The sequence below is a fragment of the Camelus bactrianus genome, chromosome 29, assembly GCF_048773025.1.
Source record: "Camelus bactrianus isolate YW-2024 breed Bactrian camel chromosome 29, ASM4877302v1, whole genome shotgun sequence".
Classification (NCBI taxonomy): domain Eukaryota; kingdom Metazoa; phylum Chordata; class Mammalia; order Artiodactyla; family Camelidae; genus Camelus; species Camelus bactrianus.
In genome coordinates this window covers 30,933,204-30,952,355 of record NC_133567.1, presented here as the reverse complement: position 1 = coordinate 30,952,355, position 19,152 = coordinate 30,933,204, and positions in this window count along the sequence as shown.

Below are 19,152 nucleotides of genomic sequence, written 5' to 3'. Positions count from 1 at the left end.
TGAAGTTCCCACAATTTTCAATATAAAACCGAGTTGGTATTAGTACCTTCACATATATATGTATGGAGTGTATTTTGCAACTTAATAGAACCTTTGTGTTCCCAACAAGCTAGGTGAAGTAGGGCTATTACACACACTTATCTATCAGTACCTAACATTGTGAGAGACGTTCGTTCATCTAGACAAAATGGATCGAGTTGCAGGAAAAACTTTCACTGTGATTTCTCAGTCTGTTTCCTACTGCCTATTTGAAATTCCACCATTTTACTTTGTAAAATCTGTTGGAGCTAGTACCTGCCCATATATATATATATATGGATCATTCTTTAAAACTGAAAAGCATCTTTGTGTTCCCAAGAAGATATATGAAGGACGGCTTTCACACACACGTATCTCTCAGAACTAAGCATGTGGGGAGACGTTCTTTCATCTAGCATATAGGGAACGGGTTGCAGTAGAAACATCTACTCTTGTTTCTCAGTCTGTATCCTAGTGCCAGTTTGAATTTCGTGCAGATTTCACTGTAAATCCAAGTTGGAACTTGTACCTAACCATATATTTGTATGGATTAAATGCTGCAACTGAAAAGGAACTTTGTGTTCCCAACAAGATATGTGAAGGACTGCTTTCACACACTCATATCTCTCAGAACTGAGCAGTTGGGGAGACTTTCGTTCATCTTGTATAAAGGGAATACTTTCCAGGTGAAACTCTTACTCAGGATTCTATGACTGTTTCCTAGTGCTGGATTGAAGTTCCTGTAGTTTTGACTATAAAACCGTGTTAGAGATATTACCACCCCTTTTATATGTATGGACTATAGTATGCAAATGAAAAAACTTTGTGTTCCCAACAAGCTAGGTGAAGGTGTGCTTTCACCCACACTTATCTCTCTGAACTGGACATGAGGAGAGATATTCGTTCATCTAGACCAAAATAAAGGTTTGCAGGGAAAATTTTTACTCTAGTTTCTCGGTCAGTTTCCTAGTGCCTTTTTGAAATTACAGCAATTTTCTTTGTAAAATCAGTTGGAGCTAATACCTGCACATATATATATATATATATGAATAGTTGTTTACAACTGAAAATATTCTTTGTGTTCCCAACAAGCTCGGTGAAGGACGGCTTTCACACACACTTATCTCTCAGAACTGGGCATGTGCAGAAAATTTCGTTCATCTAGCACATAGGGAAAGGTTTGCATGAGAAAATTTTACTCTGTTTTCTCAGTCTGTTTCCTACTGCCGGATTGAATTTCCTGAAGTTTTCACTGTAAAATCGAGTTCGAACTACAACCTCCCCATATATATGTATGGAGTGTAGTTTGCAACTGGAAAGAAACTTTGAGTTCCCAACAACCTAGGTGAAGGACTTATTTCACTCACACTTATCTCTCAGAACTGAACATCTGGAGAGAAGTTCGTTCATCTTGAATGAAGGAATGGTTTGTAGGAGAAACTATTACTCTGGATTCTATGTCAGTTTCTTAGTGCCGGTTAGAATTTCCTTCATTATTCACTGGAAAACCGAGTTGGAGCTATTACTTCCCCATAAATATATGGAGTGTAGATTGCAACTGAAAAGGATCTATGTGTTCCCAACAAGAAAGATGAAGGACTGCTTTCACAAAGGCTTATGTGTCAGAACTAAGTATGCGGAGTGATGTTCGTTCAATGAGCCCAAAGAAGGAGATGCAGGAGAAACATTTACACTCCATTCTCAGCCTGTTTCTAAGTGCCTCTTTGAAGATCCTGCAGTTTTCCCTGTTCAAATGAGTTCGAGCTTGTACCTCCCCATATAAATTTAAGGAGCGTAGTTTTCAATTAAAAAGGGAATTTGTGATCCCAACAAGATAGCTGAAGTTCGGCTTTCACACAAAAATATCTCTCAGAACTGAGCATGTGGAGAGATTTTCGTTCATCTAGCACAAATGGAACGGGCTGCAGGACGAAATTTTACTCTGGATTCTCAGTCGGTTTCCTAGGGCTGGTTTGAATTTCCCACAATTTTCACTATAAATCCAAATAGGATTTAGTACCTCCACATATATATTTAGGGACTGTATTCTGCAAATGGAAAGAAACTTTGTGTTCCAAACAAGCTGGGTGAAGACAGCTTTCACACACAATTTTCTCTCAGAAATGAGCATGTGGAAAGACGTTCGTTCCACTAGCACAAAGGGAACAAGATTCAGGAGAATATTTTACTCTGGTTTCTCAGTTAGTTTCCTAGTGCCTTTTTGAAATAACTGAATTAATCACTGTAAAACAAGTTGGAGCTAGTACATTCCCATATATATGTATGGAGTCTAGTTTGCAACTGAAAAGGACCTTTGTGTTCCCAAGAAGCTAGGTAAAGTAGGGCAATTACACACACTTATCTCTCAGTACCTAACATTGGAGAGACGTTCGTTCATCTAGCCAAAAGGGAACGCGTTGCAAGAGAAACATTTTCTCTGGTTTCTCAGTCTGTTTCCTAGTGCCAGTTTGAATTTCGTGCAGTTTTCACTGTAAAACAAAGTTGGAACTTGTACCTAACCATACATTTGTATGGATTGAATGCTGCAACATAAAAGGTACTATGTGTTCCCAACAAGATATGTGAAGGACGGCTTTCACACACTCATATCTCTCAGAACTGAGCAGCTGGGGAGACGTTCGTTCATCTAGTACAAAGGGAATGCTTTCCAGGAGAAACACTTACTCAGGATTCTATGACTGTTTCCTAGTGCTGGTTTGAAGTTCCTGCAGTTTTGACTTTAAAACCGTGTTAGTGATTTTACCACCCCTTTTATATGTATGGAGTACAGTATGTAACTGAAAAAACCTTTGTGTTCCCAACAAGCTAGGTGAAGGAGTGCTTTCACACACACTTATCTCTCAGAACTGAACATGAGGAGAGACATTCGTTCATCTAGACCAAAGTAAAGGTTTGCAGGAAAAATTTTTACTCTAGTTTCTCGGTCGGTTTCCTAATGCCAGTTTGAATTTCCAGAATTTTTCTTTGTAAAATCAGTTGGAGCTAATACCTGCACATATATATATATATATATGGATAGCTGTTTACAACTGAAAATATTCTTTGTGTTCCCAACAAGCTCGGTGAAGGACGGCTTTCACACACACTTATCTCTCAGAACTGGGCATGTGCAGAGAATTTCGTTCATCTAGCACTTAGGGAAAGGGTTGCATGAGAAACTTTTACTCTGTTTTCTCAGTGTGTTTCCTACTGCCGGATTGAATTTCCTGAAGTTTTCACTGTAAAATCGAGTTCGAACTACAACCTCCCCATATATATGTATGGAGTGTAGTTTGCAACTGGAAAGAATCTTTGAGTTCCCAACAACCTAGGTGAAGGACTAATTTCACACACACTTATCTCTCAGAACTGAACATCTGGAGAGAAGTTCGTTCATCTTGAATGAAGGAATGGTTTGTAGGAGAAACTATTACTCTGGATTCTATGTCAGTTTCTTAGTGCCGGTTAGAATTTCCTTCATTATTCACTGGAAAACCGAGTTGGAGCTATTACTTCCCCATAAATGTATGGAGTGTAGTTTGCAACTGAAAAGGATCTATGTGTTCCCAACAAGATAGGTGAAGGACTGCTTTCACAAAGGCTTATGTGTCAGAACTAAGCATGCGGAGTGATGTTCTTTCAATGAGCACAAAGGAAAGAGATGCAGGAGAAACATTTACACTCCTATCTCAGCCTGTTTCTAAGTGCCTGTTTGAAGATCCTGCAGTTTTCCCTGTTCAAATGAGTTCGAGCTTGTACCTCCCCATATAAATTTAAGGAGTGTAGTTTTCAATTAAAAAGGGAATTTGTGATCCCAACAAGATAGCTGAAGTTCGGCTTTCACACAAAAATATGTCTCAGAACTGAGCATGTGGAGAGATTTTCGTTCATCTAGCACAAATGGAACGGGCTGCAGGACGAAATTTTACTCTGGATTCTCAGTCGGTTTCCTAGGGCTGGTTTGAATTTCCCACAATTTTCACTATAAAACCAAGTTGGATTTAGTACCTCCACATATATATGTAGGGACTGTATTCTGCAAATGGAAAGAAACTTTGTGTTCCAAAAAAGCTGGGTGAAGACAGCATTCACACACACTTTTCTCTCAGAAATGAGCATGTGGAAAGACGTTCGTTCCACTAGCACAAAGGGAACAAGATTCAGGAGAATATTTTACTCTGCTTTCTCAGTTAGTTTCCTAGTGCCTGTTTGAAATAACTGAATTAATCACTGTAAAACAAAGTTGGAGCTAGTACCTCCCCATATATATGTATGGAGTGTATTTTTCAACTTAAAAGAACCTTTGTGTTCCCAACAAGCTAGGTGAAGTAGGGCTATTACACACACTTATCTCTCAGTAACTAACATTGTGAGAGAAGTTCGTTCATCTAGACAAAATGGATCGAGTTGCAGGAAAAACTTTCACTGTGGTTTCTCAGTCTGTTTCCTAGTGCCGGTTTGAAATTCCACCATTTTTCTTTGTAAAATCTGTTGGAGCTAGTACCTGCCCATATATATATATATGGATCATTCTTTACAACTGAAAAGCATCTTTGTGTTCCCAACAAGATATGTGAAGGACGGCTTTCACACACACATATCTCTCAGAACTAAGCATGTGGAGAGACGTTCTTTCATCTAGCATATAGGGAACGGGTTGCAGTAGAAACATTTACTCTTGTTTCTCAGTCTGTTTCCTAGTGCCAGTTTGAATTTCGTGCAGTTTTCACTGTAAAACCAAGTTGGAACTTGTACCTAACCATATATTTGTATGGATTGAATGCTGCAACTGAAAAGGAACTTTGTGTTCCCAACAAGATATGTGAAGGACTGCTTTCACACACTCATATCTCTCAGAACTGAGCAGCTGGGGAGACTTTCGTTCATCTTGTATAAAGGGAATACTTTCCAGGAGAAACTCTTACTCAGGATTCTATGACTGTTTCCTAGTGCTGGTTTGAAGTTCCTGCAGTTTTGACTATAAAACCGTGTTAGAGATTTTACCACCCCTTTTATATGTATGGAGTATAGTATGCAACTGGAAAAACCTTTGTGTTCCCAACAAGCTAGGTGAAGGAGTGCTTTCACACACACTTATCTCTCTGAACTGAACATGAGGAGAGACATTCGTTCATCTAGACCAAAATAAAGGTTTGCAGGAAAAACTTTTACTCTAGTTTCTCGGTCGGTTTCCTAGTGCCAGTTTGAATTTTCAGCATTTTTCTTTGTAAAATCAGTTGGAGCTAATACCTGCACATATATATATATATATGGATAGTTGTTTACAACTGTAAATATTCTTTGTGTTCCCAACAAGCTCGGTGAAGGACGGCTTTCACACACACTTATCTCTCAGAAATGGGCATGTGCAGAGAATTTCGTTCATCTAGCACTTAGGGAAAGGGTTGCATGAGAAACTTTTACTCTGTTTTCTCAGTCTGTTTCCTACTGCCGGTTTGAATTTCCTGAAGTTTTCACTGTAAAATCGAGTTCGAACTACAACCTCCCCATATATATTTATGGAGTGTAGTTTGCAACTGGAAAGAATTTTTGAGTTCCCAACAACCTAGGTGAAGGACTAATTTCACACACACTTATCTCTTAGAACTGAACATCTGGAGAGAAGTTCGTTCATCTTGAATGAAGGAATGGTTTGTAGGAGAAACTATTACTCTGGGTTCTATGTCAGTTTCTTAGTGCCGGTTAGAATTTCCTTCATTTTTCACTGGAATACCGAGTTGGAGCTATTACTTCCCCATAAATTTATGGAGTGTAGATTGCAACTGAAAAGGATCTATGTGTTCCCAACAAGATAGGTGAAGGACTGCTTTCACAAAGGCTTATGAGTCAGAACTAAGCATGCGGAGTGATGTTCGTTCAATGAGCACAAAGGAAGGAGATGCAGGAGAAACATTTACACACATTTCTCAGCCTGTTTCTAAGTGCCTGTTTGAAGATCCTGCAGTTTTCCCTGTTCAAATGAGTTCGAGCTTGTACCTCCCCATATAAATGTAAGGAGTGTAGTTTTCAATTATAAAGGGAATTTGTGATCCCAACAAGATAGCTGAAGTTCGGCTTTCACACAAAAATATCTCTCAGAACTGAGCATGTGGAGAGATTTTCGTTCATCTAGCACAAATGTAATGGGCTGCAGGACGAAATTTTACTCTGGATTCTCAGTCGGTTTCCTAGGGCTGGTTTGAATTTCCCACAATTTTCACTATAAAACCAAGTTGGATTTAGTACCTCCACATATATATTTAGGGACTGTATTCTGCAAATGGAAAGAAACTTTGTGTTCCAAACAAGCTGGGTGAAGACAGCTTTCACACACACTTTTCTCTCAGAAATGAGCATGTGGAAAGACGTTCGTTCCACTAGCACAAAGGGAACAATATTCAGGAGAATATTTTACTCTGGTTTCTCAGTTAATTTCCTAGTGCCTGTTTGAAATAACTGAATTAATCACTGTAAAACCGAGTTGGAGCTAGTACCTACCCATATATATGTATGGAGTGTAGTTTGCAACTGAAAAGAACCTTTGTGTTCCCAAAAAGCTAGGTAATGTAGGGCAATTACACACACTTATCTCTCAGTACCTAACATTGGAGAGAGGTTCGTTCATCTAGCCAAAATGGAACGCGTTGCAAGAGAAACATTTTCTCTGGTTTCTCAGTCTGTTTCCTAGTGCCAGTTTGAATTTCGTGCAGTTTTCACTGTAAAACCATGTTGGAACATGTACCTAACCATATATTTGTATGGATTGAATGCTGCAACTTAAAAGGAACTATGTGTTCCCAACAAGATATGTGAAGGACGGCTTTCACACACTCATATCTCTCAGAACTGAGCAGCTGGGGAGACGTTCGTTCATCTAGTACAAAGGGAATGCTTTCCAGGAGAAACTCTTACTCAGGATTCTATGACTGTTTCCTAGTGCTGGATTGAAGTTCCTGCAGTTTTGACTTTAATACCGTGTTAGAGATTTTACCACCCCTTTTATATGTATGGAGTACAGTATGCAACTGAAAAAACCTTTGTGTTCCCAACATGCTAGGTGAAGGATTGCTTTCACACACACTTATCTCTCAGAACTGAACATGAGGAGAGACATTCGTTCATCTAGACCAAAATAAAGGTTTGCAGGAAAAACTTTTACTCTAGTTTCTCGGTCGGTTTCCTAATGCCAGTTTAAATTTCCAGCATTTTTCTTTGTAAAATCAGTTGGAGCTAATACCTGCACATATATATATATATATATATGGATAGTTGATTACAACTGAAAATATTCTTTGTGTTCCCAACAAGCTCGGTGAAGGACGGCTTTCACAGACACTTATCTCTCAGAACTGGGCATGTGCAGAAAATTTCGTTCATCTAGCACTTAGGGAAAGGGTTGCATGAGAAACTTTTACTCTGTTTTCTCAGTCTGTTTCCTACTGCCGGTTTGAATTTCCTGAAGTTTTCACTGTAAAATCGAGTTCGAACTACAACCTCCCCATATATATGTATGGAGTGTAGTTTGCAACTGGAAAGAAACTTTGAGTTCCCAACAACCTAGGTGAAGGACTAAATTCACACACATTTATCTCTGAGAACTGAACATCTGGAGAGAAGTTCGTTCATCTTGAATGAAGGAATGGTTTGTAGGAGAAACTATTACTCTGGATTCTATGTCAGTTTCTTAGTGCCGGTTAGAATTTCCTTCATTTTTCACTGGAAAACCGATATGGAGCTATTACTTCCCCTTAAATATATGGAGTGTAGATTGCAACTGAAAAGGATCTATGTGTTCCCAACAAGATAGGTGAAGGACTGCTTTCACAAAGACTTATGTGTCAGAACTAAGCTTGCGGACTGATGTTCGTTCAACGAGCACAAATGAAGGAGTTGCAGGAGAAAGATTTACACTCCTTTCTCAGCCTGTTTCTAAGTGCCTGTTTGAAGATCCTGCAGTTTTCCCTGTTCAAATGAGTTCGAGCTTGTACCTCCCCATATAAATGTAAGGAGTGTAGTTTTCAATTAAAAAGGGAATTTGTGATCCCAACAAGATAGCTGAAGTTCGGCTTTCACACAAAAATATCTCTCAGAACTGAGCATGTGGAGAGATTTTCGTTCATCTAGCACAAATGAAACGGGCTGCAGGACGAAATTTTACTCTGGTTTCTCAGTCGGTTTCCTAGGGCTGGTTTGAATTTCCCACAATTTTCACTATAAAACCAAGTTGGATTTAGTACCTCCACATATATATGTAGGGACTGTATTCTGCAAATGGAAAGAAACTTTGTGTTCCAAACAAGCTGGGTGAAGACAGCTTTCACACACACTTTTCTCTCAGAAATGAGCATGTGGAAAGACGTTCGTTCCACTAGCACAAAGGGAACAAGATTCAGGAGAATATTTTACTCTGCTTTCTCAGTTAGTTTCCTAGTGTCTGTTTGAAAATACTGAAGTAATCACAGTAAAATCGAGTTGGAGCTAGTACCTCCCCATATATATGTATGGAGTGTATTTTGCAACTTAAAAAAACCTTTGTGTTCCCAACAAGCTAGGTGAAGTAGGGCTATTACACACACTTATCTATCAGTACCTAACATTGTGAGAGACTTTCGTTCATCTAGACAAAATGGATCGAGTTGCAGGAAAAACTTTCACTGTGGTTTCTCAGTCTGTTTCCTAGTGCCGGTTTGAAATTCCACCATTTTTCTTTGTAAAATCTGTTGGAGCTAGTACCTGCCCATATATATATATATATATCATTGTTTACAACTGAAAAGCATCTTTCTGTTCCCAACAAGATATGTGAAGGACGGCTTTCACACACACATATCTCTCAGAACTGAGCATGTGGAGAGGCTTTCTTTCATCTAGCATATAGGGAACGGGTTGCAGTAGAAACATTTACTCTTGTTTCTCAGTCTGTTTCCTAGTGCCAGTTTGAATTTCGTGCAGTTTTCACTGTAAAACCAAGTTGGAACTTGTACCTAACCATATATTTGTATGGATTGAATGCTGCAACTGAAAAGGAACTTTGTGTTCCCAACAAGATATGTGAAGGACTGCTTTCACACACTCATATCTCTCAGAACTGAGCAGCTGGGGAGACTTTCGTTCATCTTGTATAAAGGGAATACTTTCCAGGAGAAACTCTTACTCAGGATTCTATGACTGTTTCCTAGTGCTGGATTGAAGTTCCTGCAGTTTTGACTATAAAACCGTGTTAGAGATTTTACCACCCCTTTTATATGTATGGAGTATAGTATGCAACTGGAAAAACCTTTGTGTTCCCAACAAGCTAGGTGAAGGAGTGCTTTCACACACACTTATCTCTCTGAACTGAACATGAGGAGAGACATTCGTTCATCTAGACCAAAATAAAGGTTTGCAAGAAAAACTTTTACTCTAGTTTCTCGGTCGGTTTCCTAGTGCCAGTTTGAATTTTCAGCATTTTTCTTTGTAAAATCAGTTGGAGCTAATACCTGCACATATTTATATATATATGAATAGTTGTTTACAACTGTAAATATTCTTTGTGTTCCCAACAAGCTCGGTGAAGGACGGCTTTCACACACACTTATCTCTCAGAACTGGGCATGTGCAGAGAATTTCGTTCATCTAGCACTTAGGGAAAGGGTTGCATGAGAAACTTTTACTCTGTTTTCTCAGTCTGTTTCCTACTGCCGGATTGAATTTCCTGAAGTTTTCACTGTAAAATCGAGTTTGAACTACAACCTCCCCATATATATTTATGGAGTGTAGTTTGCAACTGGAAAGAAACTTTGAGTTCCCAACAACCTAGGTGAAGGACTAATTTCACACACACTTATCTCTCAGAACTGAACATCTGGAGAGAAGTTCGTTCATCTTGAATGAAGGAATGGTTTGTAGGAGAAACTATTACTCTGGGTTCTATGTCAGTTTCTTAGTGCCGGTTAGAATTTCCTTCATTTATCACTGGAAAACCGAGTTGGAGGTATTACTTCCCCATAAATGTATGGATTGTAGATTGCAACTGAAAAGGATCTATGTGTTCCCAACAAGATAGGTGAAGGACTGCTTTCACAAAGGCTTATGAGTCAGAACTAAGCATGCGGAGTGATGTTCGTTCAATGAGCACAAAGGAAGGAGATGCAGGAGAAACATTTACACACCTTTCTCAGCCAGTTTCTAAGTGCCTGTTTGAAGATCCTGCAGTTTTCCCTGTTCAAATGAGTTCGAGCTTGTACCTCCCCATATAAATTTAAGGAGTGTAGTTTTCAATTATAAAGGGAATTTGTGATCCCAACAAGATAGCTGAAGTTCGGCTTTCACACAAAAATATCTCTCAGAACTGAGCATGTGGAGAGATTTTCGTTCATCTAGCACAAATGTAATGGGCTGCAGGACGAAATTTTACTCTGGATTCTCAGTCGGTTTCCTAGGGCTGGTTTGAATTTCCCACAATTTTCACTATAAAACCAAGTTGGATTTAGTACCTCCACATATATATGTAGGGACTGTATTCTGCAAATGGAAAGAAACTTTGTGTTCCAAACAAGCTGGGTGAAGACAGCTTTCACACACAATTTTCTCTCAGAAATGAGCATGTGGAAAGACGTTCGTTCCACTAGCACAAAGGGAACAATATTCAGGAGAATATTTTACTCTGGTTTCTCAGTTAATTTCCTAGTGCCTGTTTGAAATAACTGAATTAATCACTGTAAAACCGAGTTGGAGCTAGTACCTCCCCATATATAAGTATGGAGTTTAGTTTGCAACTGAAAAGAACCTTTGTGTTCCCAAAAAGCTAGGTAATGTAGGGCAATTACACACACTTATCTCTCAGTACCTAACATTGGAGAGAGGTTCGTTCATCTAGCCAAAATGGAACGCGTTGCAAGAGAAACATTTTCTCTGGTTTCTCAGTCTGTTTCCTAGTGCCAGTTTGAATTTCGTGCAGTTTTCACTGTAAAACCATGTTGGAACTTGTACCTAACCATATATTTGTATGGATTGAATGCTGCAACTTAAAAGGAACTATGTGTTCCCAACAAGATATGTGAAGGACAGCTTTCACACACTCATATCTCTCAGAACTGAGCAGCTGGGGAGACGTTCGTTCATCTAGTACAAAGGGAATGCTTTCCAGGAGAAACTCTTACTCAGGATTCTATGACTGTTTCCTAGTGCTGGATTGAAGTTCCTGCAGTTTTGACTTTAATACCGTGTTAGAGATTTTACCACCCCTTTTATATGTATGGAGTACAGTATGCAACTGAAAAAACCTTTGTGTTCCCAACAAGCTAGGTGAAGGATTGCTTTCACACACACTTATCTCTCAGAACTGAATATGAGGAGAGACATTCGTTCATCTAGACCAAAATAAAGGTTTGCAGGAAAAACTTTTACTCTAGTTTCTCGGTCGGTTTCCTAATGCCAGTTTAAATTTCCAGCATTTTTCTTTGTAAAAATCAGTTGGAGCTAATACCTGCACATATATATATATATATATGGATAGTTGTTTACAACTGAAAATATTCTTTGTGTTCCCAACAAGCTCGGTGAAGGACGGCTTTCACAGACACTTATCTCTCAGAACTGGTCATGTGCAGAAAATTTCGTTCATCTAGCACTTAGGGAAAGGGTTGCATGAGAAACTTTTACTCTGTTTTCTCAGTCTGTTTCCTACTGCTGGTTTGAATTTCCTGAAATTTTCACTGTAAAATCGAGTTCGAACTACAACCTCCCCATATATATGTATGGAGTGTAGTTTGCAACTGGAAAGAAACTTTGAGTTCCCAACAACCTAGGTGAAGGACTAAATTCACACACATTTATCTCTGAGAACTGAACATCTGGAGAGAAGTTCGTTCATCTTGAATGAAGGAATGGTTTGTAGGAGAAACTATTACTCTGGATTCTATGTCAGTTTCTTAGTGCCGGTTAGAATTTCCTTCATTTTTCACTGGAAAACCGATATGGAGCTATTACATCCCCTTAAAATTATGGAGTGTAGATTGCAACTGAAAAGGATCTATGTGTTCCCAACAAGATAGGTGAAGGACTGCTTTCACAAAGACTTATGTGTCAGAACTAAGCATGCGGACTGATGTTCGTTCAACGAGCACAAATGAAGGAGTTGCAGGAGAAAGATTTACACTCCTTTCTCAGCCTGTTTCTAAGTGCCTGTTTGAAGATCCTGCAGTTTTCCCTGTTCAAATGAGTTCGAGCTTGTACCTCCCCATATAAATGTAAGGAGTGTAGTTTTCAATTAAAAAGGGAATTTGTGATCCCAACAAGATAGCTGAAGTTCGGCTTTCACACAAAAATATCTCTCAGAACTGAGCATGTGGAGAGATTTTCGTTCATCTAGCACAAATGAAACGGGCTGCAGGACGAAATTTTACTCTGGATTCTCAGTCGGTTTCCTAGGGCTGGTTTGAATTTCCCACAATTTTCACTATAAAACCAAGTTGGATTTAGTACCTCCACATATATATGTAGGGACTGTATTCTGCAAATGGAAAGAAACTTTGTGTTCCAAACAAGCTGGGTGAAGACAGCTTTCACACACACTTTTCTCTCAGAAATGAGCATGTGGAAAGACGTTCGTTCCACTAGCACAAAGGGAACAAGATTCAGGAGAATATTTTACTCTGCTTTCTCAGTTAGTTTCCTAGTGTCTGTTTGAAAATACTGAAGTAATCACAGTAAAATCGAGTTGGAGCTAGTACCTCCCCATATATATGTATGGAGTGTATTTTGCAACTTAAAAAAACCTTTGTGTTCCCAACAAGCTAGGTGAAGTAGGGCTATTACACACACTTATCTATCAGTACCTAACATTGTGAGAGACTTTCGTTCATCTAGACAAAATGGATCGAGTTGCAGGAAAAACTTTCACTGTGGTTTCTCAGTCTGTTTCCTAGTGCCGGTTTGAAATTCCACCATTTTTCTTTGTAAAATCTGTTGGAGCTAATACCTGCCCATATATATATATATGGATCATTGTTTACAACTGAAAAGCATCTTTGTGTTCCCAACAAGATATGTGAAGGACGGCTTTCACACACACATATCTCTCAGAACTGAGCATGTGGAGAGGCTTTCTTTCATCTAGCATATAGGGAACGGGTTGCAGTAGAAACATTTACTCTTGTTTCTCAGTCTGTTTCCTAGTGCCAGTTTGAATTTCGTGCAGTTTTCACTGTAAAACCAAGTTGGAACTTGTACCTAACCATATATTTGTATGGATTGAATGCTGCAACTGAAAAGGAACTTTGTGTTCCCAACAAGATATGTGAAGGACTGCTTTCACACACTCATATCTCTCAGAACTGAGCAGCTGGGGAGACTTTCGTTCATCTTGTATAAAGGGAATACTTTCCAGAAGAAACTCTTACTCAGGATTCTATGACTGTTTCCTAGTGCTGGATTGAAGTTCCTGCAGTTTTGACTATAAAACCGTGTTAGAGATTTTACCACCCCTTTTATATGTATGGAGTATAGTATGCAACTGGAAAAACCTTTGTGTTCCCAACAAGCTAGGTGAAGGAGTGCTTTCACACACACTTATCTCTCTGAACTGAACATGAGGAGAGACATTCGTTCATCTAGACCAAAATAAAGGTTTGCAAGAAAAACTTTTACTCTAGTTTCTCGGTCAGTTTCCTAGTGCCAGTTTGAATTTTCAGCATTTTTCTTTGTAAAATCAGTTGGAGCTAATACCTGCACATATATATATATATATGGATAGTTGTTTACAACTGTAAATATTCTTTGTGTTCCCAACAAGCTCGGTGAAGGACAGCTTTCACACAAACTTATCTCTCAGAACTGGGCATGTGCAGAGAATTTCGTTCATCTAGCACTTAGGGAAAGGGTTGCATGAGAAACTTTTACTCTGTTTTCTCAGTCTGTTTCCTACTGCTGGTTTGAATTTCCTGAAGTTTTCACTGTAAAATCGAGTTCGAACTACTACCTCCCCATATATATTTATGGAGTGTAGTTTGCAACTGGAAAGAAACTTTGAGTTCCCAACAACCTAGGTGAAGGACTAATTTCACACACACTTATCTCTCAGAACTGAACATCTGGAGAGAAGTTCGTTCATCTTGAATGAAGGAATGGTTTGTAGGAGAAACTATTACTCTGGGTTCTATGTCAGTTTCTTAGTGCTGGTTAAAATTTCCTTCATTTATCACTGGAAAACCGAGTTGGAGCTATTACTTCCCCATAAATGTATGGAGTGTAGATTGCAACTGAAAAGGATCTATGTGTTCCCAACAAGATAGGTGAAGGACTGCTTTCACAAAGGCTTATGAGTCAGAACTAAGCATGCGGAGTGATGTTCGTTCAATGAGCACAAAGGAAGGAGATGCAGGAGAAACATTTACACACCTTTCACAGCCTGTTTCTAAGTGCCTGTTTGAAGATCCTGCAGTTTTCCCTGTTCAAATGAGTTCGAGCTTGTACCTCCCCATATAAATTTAAGGAGTGTAGTTTTCAATTATAAAGGGAATTTGTGATCCCAACAAGATAGCTGAAGTTCGGCTTTCACACAAAAATATCTCTCAGAACTGAGCATGTGGAGAGATTTTCGTTCATCTAGCACAAATGTAATGGGCTGCAGGACGAAATTTTACTCTGGATTCTCAGTCGGTTTCCTAGGGCTGGTTTGAATTTCCCACAATTTTCACTATAAAACCAAGTTGGATTTAGTACCTCCACATATATATGTAGGGACTGTATTCTGCAAATGGAAAGAAACTTTGTGTTCCAAACAAGCTGGGTGGAGACAGCTTTCACACACACTTTTCTCTCAGAAATGAGCATGTGGAAAGACGTTCGTTCCACTAGCACAAAGGGAACAAGATTCAGGAGAATATTTTACTCTGCTTTCTCAGTTAGTTTCCTAGTGTCTGTTTGAAAATACTGAAGTAATCACAGTAAAATCGAGTTGGAGCTAGTACCTCCCCATATATATGTATGGAGTGTATTTTGCAACTTAAAAGAACCTTTGTGTTCCCAACAAGCTAAGTGAAGTAGGGCTATTACACACACTTATCTATCAGTACCTAACATTGTGAGAGACGTTCGTTCATCTAGACAAAATGGATCGAGTTGCAGGAAAAACTTTCACTGTGGTTTCTCAGTCTGTTTCCTAGTGCCGGTTTGAAATTCCACCATTTTTCTTTGTAAAATCTGTTGGAGCTAGTACCTGCCCATATATATATATATGGATCATTGTTTACAACTGAAAAGCATCTTTGTGTTCCCAACAAGATATGTGAAGGACGGCTTTCACACACACATATCTCTCAGAACTGAGCATGTGGAGAGGCGTTCTTTCATCTAGCATATAGGGAACAGGTTGCAGTAGAAACATTTACTCTTGTTTCTCAGTCTGTTTCCTAGTGCCAGTTTGAATTTCGTGCAGTTTTCACTGTAAAACCAAGTTGGAACTTGTACCTAACCATATATTTGTATGGATTAAATGCTGCAACTGAAAAGGAACTTTGTTTTCCCAACAAGATATGTGAAGGATGGCTTTCACACACTCATAAGTCTCAGAACTGAGCAGCTAGGGTGACGTTCGTTCATCTAGTACAAAGGGAATACTTTCCAGGAGAAATTCTTACTCAGGATTCTATGACTGTTTCCTAGTGCTGGATTGAAGTTCCTGCAGTTTTGACTTTAAAACCATGTTAGAGATTTTACCACCCCTTTTATATGTATGGAGTATAGTATGCAACTGAAAAAAACCTTTCTGTTCCCAACAAGCTAGGTGAAGGGGTGCTTTCACACACACTTATCTCTCAGAACTGAACATGAAGAGAGACATTCATTCATCTAGACCAAAATAAAGGTTTGCAGGGAAAACTTTTACTCTAGATTCTCGGTCAGTTTCCTAGTGCCAGTTTGAAATTCCAGCATTTTTCTTTGTAAAATCAGTTGGAGCTAATACCTGCACACATATATATATATATGGATACTTGTTTACAACTGAAAATATTCTTTGTGTTCCGAACACGCTCGGTGAAGGACGTCTTTCACACACACTTATCTCTCAGAAATGGGCATGTGCAGAGAATTTCGTCCATCTAGCACATAGGGAAAGTGTTGCATGAGAAACTTTTCCTCTGTTTTCTCAGTCTGTTTCCTACTACCGGTTTGAATTTCCTGAAGTTTTCACTGTAAAATCGAGTTCGAACAAAACCTCCCCATATATATGTATGGAGTGTACTTTGCAACTTGAAAGAACCTTTGTTTTCCCAACAACCTAGGTGAAGTACTAATTTCACACACACTTATCTCTCAGTACTGAGCATCTGGAGAGGAATTCGTTCATATTGAATGAAGGAATATTTTGTAGGAGAAACTATTACTCTGTATTCTATGTCAGTTTCTTAGTGCCGGTTAGAATTTCCTTCATTTTTCACTGGAAAACTGAGTTGGAGCTATTACTTCCCCATAAATATATGGAGTGTAGATTGCAACTGAAAAGGATCTATGTGTTCCCAACAAGATAGGTGAAGGACTGCTTTCACAAAGACTTATGTGTCAGAACTAAGCATGCGGACTGATGTTCGTTCAACGAGCACAAAGGGAAGGAGTTGCAGGAGAAACATTTACACTCCTATCTCAGCCTGTTTCTAAGTGCCTGTTTGAAGATCCTGCAGTTTTCCCTGTTCAAATGAGTTCGAGCTTGTACCTCCCCATATAAATGTAAGGAGTGTAGTTTTCAATTAAAAAGGGAATTTGTGATCCCAACAAGATAGCTGAAGTTCGGCTTTCACACAAAAATATCTCTCAGAACTGAGCATGTGGAGAGATTTTCGTTCATCTAGCACAAATGGAACGGGCTGCAGGACGAAATTTTACTCTGGATTCTCAGTCGGTTTCCTAGGGCTGGTTTGAATTTCCCACAATTTTCACTATAAAACCAAGTTGGATTTAGTACCTCCACATATATATGTAGGGACTGTATTCTGCAAATGGAAAGAAACTTTGTGTTCCAAACAAGCTGGGTGAAGACAGCTTTCACACACACTTTTCTCTCAGAAATGAGCATGTGGAAAGACGTTCGTTCCACTAGCACAAAGGGAACAAGATTCAGGAGAATATTTTACTCTGCTTTCTCAGTTAGTTTCCTAGTGTCAGTTTGAAATTACTGAAGTAATCACTGTAAAACAGAGTTGGAGCTAGTACCTCCCCATATATATGTATGCAGTGTAGTTTGCAACTGAAAAGAACCTTTGTGTTCCCAACAAGCTAGGTGAAGTAGGGCTATTACACACACTTATCTATCAGTACCTAACATTCGGAGAGACTTTCGTTTATCTAGACAAAATGGATCGAGTTGCAGGAAAAACTTTCACTGTGGTATCTCAGTCTGTTTCCTAGTGCCGGTTTGAAATTCCACCATTTTTCTTTGTAAAATCTGTTGGAGCTAGTACCTGCCCATATATATATATATGGATCATTGTTTACAACTGAAAAGCATCTTTGTGTTCCCAACAAGATATGTGAGGGACGGCTTTCACACACACATATCTCTCAGAACTGAGCATGTGGAGAGACGTTCTTTCATCTAGCATATAGGGAACGGGTTGCAGTAGAAACATTTACTCTTGTTTCTCAGTCTGTTTCCTAGTGCCAGTTTGAATTTCGTGCAGTTTTCACTGTAAAACCAAGTTGGAACTTGTACCTAACCATATATTTGTATGGATTGAATGCTGCAACTTTAAAGGAACTATGTGTTTCCAACAAGATATGAGAAGGACGGCTTTCACACACTCCTATCTCTCAGAACTGAGCAGCTGGGGAGACGTTCGTTCATCTAGTACAAAGGGAATGCTTTCCAGGAGAAACTCTTACTCAGGATTCTATGACTGTTTCCTAGTGCTGGTTTGAAGTTCCTGCAGTTTTGACTTTAAAACCGTGTTAGAGATTTTACCACCCCTTTTATATGTATGGAGTATAGTATGCAACTGAAAAAAACCTTTGTGTTCCCAACAAGCTAGGTGAAGGAGTGCTTTCACACACACTTATCTCTCAGAACTGAACATGAGGAGAGACATTCGTTCATCTAGACCAAAGTAAAGGTTTGCAGGAAAAACTTTTACTCTCGTTTCTCGGTCGGTTTCCTAGTGCCAGTTTGAATTTCAAGCATTTTTCTTTGTAAAATCAGTTGGAGCTAATACCTGCACATATATATTTATATATGGATAGTTGTTTACAACTGAAAATATTCTTTGTGTTCCCAACAAGCTCGGTGAAGGACGGCTTTCACACGCACTTATTTCTCAGAACTGGGCATGTGCAGAAAATTTCGTTCATCTAGCACATAGGGAAAGGTTTGCATGAGAAACTTTTACTCTGTTTTCTCAGTCTGTTTCCTACTGCCGGTTTGAATTTCCTGAAGTTTTCACTGTAAAATCGAGTTCGAACTACAACCTCCCCATATATATGTATGGAGTGTAGTTTGCAACTGGAAAGAACCTTTGTGTTCCCAACAACATAGGTGAAGGACTAATTTCACACACACTTATCTCTCAGAACTGAGCATCTGCAGAGAAGTTCGTTCATCTTGAATGAAGGAATGGTTTGTAGGAGAAACTATTACTCTGGATTCTATGTCAGTTTCTTAGTGCCGGTTAGAATTTCCTTCATTTTTCACTGGAAAAACGAGTTGGAAGTATTACTTCCCCATAAATATATGGAGTTTAGATTGCAACTCAAAAGGATCTATGTGTTCCCAACAAGATAGGTGAAGGACTGCTTTCACAAAGACTTATGTGTCAGAACTAAGCATGCGGACTGATGTTCATTCAACGAGCACAAAGGGAAGGAGTTGCAGGAGAAACATTTACACTCCTTTCTCAGCCTGTTTCTAAGTGCCTGTTTGAAGATCCTGCAGTTTTCCCTGTTCAAATGAGTTCGAGCTTGTACCTCCCCATATAAATGTAAGGAGTGTAGTTTTCAATTAAAAAGGGAATTTGTGATCCCAACAAGATAGCTGAAGTTTGGCTTTCACACAAAAATATCTCTCAGAACTGAGCATGTGGAGAGATTTTCGTTCATCTAGCACAAATGGAACGGGCTGCAGGACGAAATTTTACTCTGGATTCTCAATCGGTTTCCTAGGGCTGG